The sequence below is a fragment of the Martes martes genome, assembly GCF_963455335.1.
Source record: "Martes martes genome assembly, chromosome: 11".
Taxonomy (NCBI): Eukaryota; Metazoa; Chordata; class Mammalia; order Carnivora; family Mustelidae; genus Martes; species Martes martes.
Window position 1 is genome coordinate 82,302,195 of NC_137899.1, and position 6,960 is coordinate 82,309,154.

The 6,960-nt window shown below is 38.0% G+C and overlaps 1 pseudogene across 1 annotated transcript in view; it reads right to left on the reverse strand.

Annotated features, from left to right (window-relative positions):
• LOC308352488 (developmentally-regulated GTP-binding protein 1-like) overlaps positions 1-1,595 on the reverse strand; it is a 103,564-nt pseudogene extending 101,969 nt beyond the window's left edge. The window contains exon 1 of the transcript in view: positions 1,523-1,595. The product of the transcript in view is annotated as a developmentally-regulated GTP-binding protein 1-like (transcript). The remainder of the gene's footprint in view (positions 1-1,522) is intronic.
• Between the last annotated feature and the right edge of the window lie 5,365 nt (positions 1,596-6,960).

The window sequence follows — 6,960 nt, forward strand, 5'->3', positions numbered from 1 at the left end:
TTGGATTTCTTTGTCTTTATTCCTTACATCTTTATTAGTGGTTTTTGATTTGTGGTTACCATTAGGTTCATATATAACATCTGCATATAGCAGTCTATATAGTAACCTGATGGTCATTTAAATTTGAACCGATTCTTTACTCCTCCCTTCCCCTCATTTTAGGTATGGTGTCCTATTTTACAACTTTCTATTTTGTGAGTTCCTTGACTGATTTTTCACAGAAATATTCATTTTTTTTCTGCTTTTTGGTCTCTCCTTTCCATTCAAAGAGTCCCTTTTAAGCTTTCTTGCAGAACTGGTTTAGTGGTGAACTCCTTTAGCTTTTTTTTAGGGGGGGGGGGGACTTTTTATCTCTCTATTCTGAATGATAGCCTTGTTGGATCGAATATTCTTCATTACAGCTTTTTCCTATTCAGCACTTTGAATACATTGTGCCACTCTTTTCTGGCTTGGAAAGTTTCTGCTAAGATATCCACTGATTGCCTTTGTTGGGTCCATGGTCAAAGGAGCGAGACTGATACAAAGCGAAAGTCAAGCAAAGCTTTATTTCGCGCCAAGCATGGAGAATCAAACTGACCGGCCAGGGCCGTCTCTTGCAAAGAGGCAATGACTCCCAGCCTCACAGACTAACTTTTATAGAGCAAAGGCCATGTGGTTGAGCCTGGCCACACACAGGTGACCAATTGAATTACTATTCACCCTATAGTAGCTATTTGAACTAGCCTATCACTCTGGTCAGAATTGGTGCCCAAAAAGCAGGGCCCACATTCTTGGGTAGTTAGGGAGGTGCTTTTCTGATTGGATGTCTCCACCTGGCTTGGCTCATCCTTGTATTCTGGGCTCTGTTACTTCCCCCTGACCTGACACGTCCTGGTATATGGGCTCTGTTATCAGGGGCTGGTCAGTCATATTTTACTGGTTTCCCAGACTTGTTTCTAAGTAAGTTCCTCGGGGCGGAGGGGGGAAGGGTCAAACTAAGTTGACTGCATGAACAACAAAATGGCTCGCTCTGGCTAAGCAGGCCCTTACAGTCTTGTCGTGTATCCTTTGCATGCAACTGTCTTCTTTTGTCTTGATGCTCTTAATATTTTTCTGTATTACTATATTTTGCCTTTTTAATTACAATATATCTTGGTTTTGATCTGCTTTTGTGGATTTTGTTGAGAATTCTCTGTGCCTCCTGGATCTAGATATCCATTTGCTTCCCCAGAGTAAGGAAGTTTTCAGATATTATTTCTTCAAATAAATTCTTTGCCCCCATTTTTCTCTCTCTTCTTTTTCTGGAACTCTTATAACAAGTGTTATTACTCAGTCACTGAATTCCCTAAGTCTATTCTTATATTGCATAATTCTTTTCTTCTCTTTTGTTTGGCTTGGTTACTTTCCATTACTCTGTCTTCTCAGTCAGTAACTCATTTCTCTGCTTCTCCCAGCCTATTGTTCATTCCATCAACCATGTTTCTCATTTCATTTATTGAGCCCTGTATCTGTTATTTCTTATCTCTGTGTTCACTGTTCTCACCGATGTCCTCCACTCTTTTCTCAAGTCCAGTGAGTATCCTTACAATCATTGCTTTACGTTCTCCATCAGGCATGTTACTTATATCTGTTTTGTGTAGATCTCCAGCCACTGCCTTGTCCTGTTCTTTCATTTGGGACAAATTCCTGGCTTCTCATTTTGTTTAAGTGTCTGTGCCCTTTTTCTGTATGTTAAGAAAGTCAACTGTGTGTCCTGTTCTTAAGGGCAATGGCCTTAAGAATTCCTATAGTGCCTTGTATTAGGTGTACCCTATTCCCTACAGCCTGACACTTCTGGGAGTAACTCCAAAGTGTGCCACATGCACTCTGCTGTTTTGTCCCAGTCACTTTATCCTTTAGGCCTGTCATCTGCAGAGACTCTGTTTGCCTGTTGTAGGTGACACATATTAACTATGTGCACTCTGGTCTGCTGTGAAATGAGACCTGTTGCTACCACCTGCAGAACCGAAAGCCTCACCAAACTCCCAAGTTGGGAGAGGTTGTTTGGGCAGGGGTTTGGGCTGATCTTCTGGGTGCGGGGGCCCATAGTGGTGGAACTGAGGCAAGCTTAACTAGGAAGGACCTACCTCTGGAGCACGGGAAGGGCGGACTTGGTGTAAGCAGCCTTGGTAGAAAGTGTGGGTATTGCCCTGGTTCCCACAGTTAGCCCTCTGCTTATGCTGAGGGGTGGGAGAGGGAAATGGTACTGGCCAGTTTCTTTGTTCCTGGAGGTGTCTCTCTGTGAACATGCCTTTATGGGATAGGCTCTGAGATGAGAAACTGACCTTCCCAATCTGTGCCCTAGGTATGTTTCAGATCACTGTTTCCATGCTTTCTGTCCACAGGCTATTTACCCTGCCTTTTCTCCAAGAGCAGGCCCAATGTCCTCTGATCTCTCCCTGGTTCAAGCATCCTAACCTTTAAAACTCCAGGCTTTATGTCATATTGTTTGCAAGAACTTAATGAAATTCAGGCCTTCTCACTTCCCAAGCCAATTGCTATGGGGGTTTGTTTTCCTTGTGTGCTCCCCTGTGTACTAGTCTCTCTCATCCTTCCCTGTGACCCTGATTGCCTCCCCACCACAGCATCCACAATCAGTTTCTCTCCCAAGGTGACTTTCTGTCCTTCCTCCCTCCCTCCATGTGGCCTCTTCTCTACTTTTAGTTGTGGGGTTTGTTCTGCCAATCTTCAGATAGATTTCTGGGGTATTTAGGATGACTTAGTAGTTGTATTCATGGGACTAGGTGAGCCTAGGGTCCTACTCTGCTGTGATCTTCTCCTCACCCTGAAGCCACAACTGTGATTCTTACGTATTGTCTGGCCTTTACTCATCCACTTGAGAATGGGGCACAGAAACAAGCTGAAAGAAATGATGAAAAAGGAACGGGGAGGGAGTTAATGAGTGTGCATATCTTGTCAGGACAAATATCTTGTTCGTTTTACAGGGGGTATTTAAATCTTTGGCATCTCTTTTAACGTACAGATTGCTTCCACTTCTCTTTTTTCTTAAAATCTATTTATTGAAGAAACCCAATGGATTTTGACCCAAGGATTTTCCACAGTCTGCTTGGGCTTATTGCATCTCTATGGGTATTTTAATATGCTCCCCTGTAATCTAGAGGCTGATTCTACTCATGTTAAATTTATTTGCTAAGACCTCTTCCTAGTCCATTGTATTCCTTTTTCAGGAGGCATAAAATCATTTGTTGTCTCTCTTTTTGTGATCTATTAAGCATAGATGCTTAAGGACTATGACATTTACTTCATTAAGGATATTTGTTAGTATAATATTTAAAGGGAACCCCCCATATAAGAATGACAATAAATATGTGATAACTAAAAAATTATTTTGAAAAAGTATTGGTCTCCTTTGGAGGAAGATAAGGAGCCAATTTTTTAAAGAACTATCTCAAGAGAAAACTTGTATACGTTCATATGCAAAATTCATGTTCAAGACCAGATCAGAAAACCTATAAATCTATTTCATTACTCTCTCATTTACTATTACTTATTTGATCTTTATTTTCACAGTCCAAATTTTAGTTCCTAAATCACTAACAGTCAATCTATGATGGGAAATTCTTGGAAAGATATAATGAAAATGATATTCTAGAAGGAGAAATTTTTTCCCTCAGTACAAACATTGCTTTTATTCAAAAATCTAAAGAAATGTTAAATACACTTGAATATATAGAACACTTCTATTCAAAAGATATGTTTTATTAAATAGTCTGATAAAGTAGAAGTCTTAATTAAAAGAACAGCATTGTGCTTCACTACTAAAAGCTATGTGACTAATATAAAGAATTTTGCTTATTAATAATATGGCATTTAATTTGGAGGAAAGTTCCAATGGATAATTTATTGCAAACTACATAATATACAGATCATGTTTGTTTTTTTTACTCTGTGGTGTTCATTCATCTCAGATCATCCTTAGATTAGGAATTTGTAGGAAGTCAATGACAATGACTAAAAGCAAGGGTTCTACTTTCAGAAGAACAGCATCAAGTACAACTTTGAAAGTTTGTGTTTTTCTATTTTATCAGTCTAGGATTTTTTGGGTGACTATTGCATGTTTATATTCTAAAATCATTCCCAGGTGTTCTGAGGAAGCAACTCTGCCACATAGTGTCTCTTGTAGCCTTATTTTATTCTGTCAACACTAGGATGCAATAAAAAAAAAATTAGGTAGATGAGAGGACATATTATCTGCTGTTATGCAGACTAGCAAAGTTTAGAGTGGGTTTTAAAAAGGATGTTAGAAAATTAGCACACAGGATAATGAGCCAATATAGCTTATTACCTATTGCCTAAAAGTATACTGAAATATTTAGAAGAGAGTTGGGTTTTTTTTTTAACTTCTTAAGTATTTCCCTAAATCAAAGATTTTAACCTACAAGAAAATAATTTTACCTATTATTGATCCTTAATTATAAAGCAGAAAAATGACATGTTTAAGAACTTATAAATCTAGATTTTCGGACATGAAGTTGACACGAAACTATGATTAACTGATCACATTACAGATATGCTGTGTTTCAGATATTTAGGTAAACTATTTTAAACACTTGAGTGGTGCCTGGGTGGCTCAGTCCTTAAGTGGCTGCCTTCAGCTCAGGTCATGATCTCAGGGTCCTGGGATTGAGCCCCACATCGAGCCCCCACGTTGAGCCCCCACATCGGGCTCCCCGCTCAGCAGGAAGCCTGCTTCTCCCTCTCCCACTCCCGCTGCTTGTGTTCCCTCTCTCACTGTGTCTCTGTCAAATAAATTTTAAAAAAATCTTTAAACACTTGAATATTAGTAATTCTTGACCATGAAGTTATTTTATTTCAGAATAATCTGAATCCCAAACATGTGGTGAACTTTTTTTCTGCTTTTTTTTCCTTTGTGGACAAAACCACAAAACATGGATTGATTTATGTTTAAAAACTTAAAATAACACCTAGATAGGTGCTAATAAGCAGGCTTTGCTTTATACTTGTTGTAAACAAGAAAAGAAAGTGTTAGTTTTAACTTAGCACCTGAGTATTTTCAGGCTGGTGGATTGGTCACTAGGCGAGAGCTTGATGTTCTGGTTGAGCTGGTATTTCAGTAAGCCTCTCCAGGGAATCCTGTTTTCCAAAGAGGAGAGATTTATGTAAGTGCACTACAATGTAAGATGTATAAATGCAACTTCAGAAGTCCATGTGTGGGTACTGTTCATTTAAGTTAAATATTTTTATGCCATAAAAGTGTTTACTGCCTTGTGAATGGAAAACAAGACATTCTCGGTCAGATGAAAATATCTGTGCATCATAAACAAAATTTGTAACTACATGGGGTAACAAGTGTGTCTAAAACTGAATCAAGTGTTTGGGTGGGGAAGTCTAAATTTTAATCTTTATTTTTAAATAATGTATTTGTTTCTATCCTTAGAGTTCAGGTTTTATTTTTTTTAAGATTTCATTTCTTTGAGAGAGAGAACAAGTAGCGGGGGAGGGATAGAGGGGGGAGAGAGAGAGAGAGAGAAGCAGACTCCCTGCTGAGACATGATCCAAGGACCTGGAGATCATGACCTGAGCCAAAGGCAGATGCTTAACCAACTGAGCCACCTAGGTACCCCTAGATTCCAATTTATTATATGGTTTGCTTAATAGACTTCTGAATACTTTTTATAGTATAAACTACATCGTTTAAAGAGAAATAGGTCATAAAATGAAAAAAAATTGATGATAATTTACTTTGTTTAGCATTAAGAAAGTTTTGCCTTCAAATAACTTACTTTCCTCTTAATATAATTTACTGAAATTCAAGTTGAACATTACCTTTCAGGAATTCAACTATTAAGCAAAGTAGCCAACTAATATAATGCAGATCATCAATTTTAATAATTTTTCAACTTTTTGAATTTCTTTGTTTATATGTGGCAGGTTGACAAACTCAGTCAAAAAATTAATTGTTGGCTGGGGCGCCTGGGTGGCTCAGTGGGTTAAAGCCTCTGCCTTCAGCTCAGGTCATGGTCCTAGGGTCCTGGGATCGAGCCCCGCATTGGGCTCTCTGCTCAGTGGGGAGCCTGCTTCCTCCTCTCTCTCTGCCTGCCTGTCTGCCTACTTGTGATCTCTGTCTGTCAAATAAATAAAATCTTAAAAAAAAAAAATTAATTGTTGGTGAATCAAACAGACTCCTTTTCAGATACAAATTCAGTCATAGGCATACTTTTAAACATGCATCATACAAATCTATAATTTATTAATGCAGTCTGTTACCATAAATTATCCCAGAGTTTCCATTTAAATTTCCAAAACCTAAGTTGATAAGTAAGACTATTTCTTACCAATCAGCATGTTTGTGACTATTAATGAGAAGAATAAAATGATACAGGTTTGATTAAAAGAGCTTAGCCATAGAGATTATGAAAACAGGAAATGTGTGACTGCTTTATAATATACATATGTCTGAGGATTTTCAGCAGAGATTATGCCCGAGTTTCAAAGTATTTCAGCAGAATAACAAATAAGTGAATGGAATGATAAATTATGTTTTAGAAATAAAATAGTTGCTCCATTGCATTGTATTGCTTCCCTGTGGCGCTTATCATAAGGAAAACTTGGGTTTTGGTGAGTTTTATGTCCACTCTTCCCTGAAACAAAGATTCTGTGTTATTTAATGGATTTTACTAGATTGGTGAAACAAGCACAGAATAATCTAGAATGATGTAAATTTCAGTCACACATCAAGTCCTCAGTAAAAGGTAGCCATGAGCAGTATCACTAAATAATATAATTTTCCTTAACAGAAGTTATCATGGGGAAGGTCAGCTCAGTTAAAGAATGGAAGGATAAAAATTAAGAACTGGAAAAATGTATGTATGTTGCTATGAGATACAGAGTACAGGAAAGAGCTGAAATTATTTTCTAGTATCTCAACTTCACCTGACAAAACTATCTAACCTGGAGAGG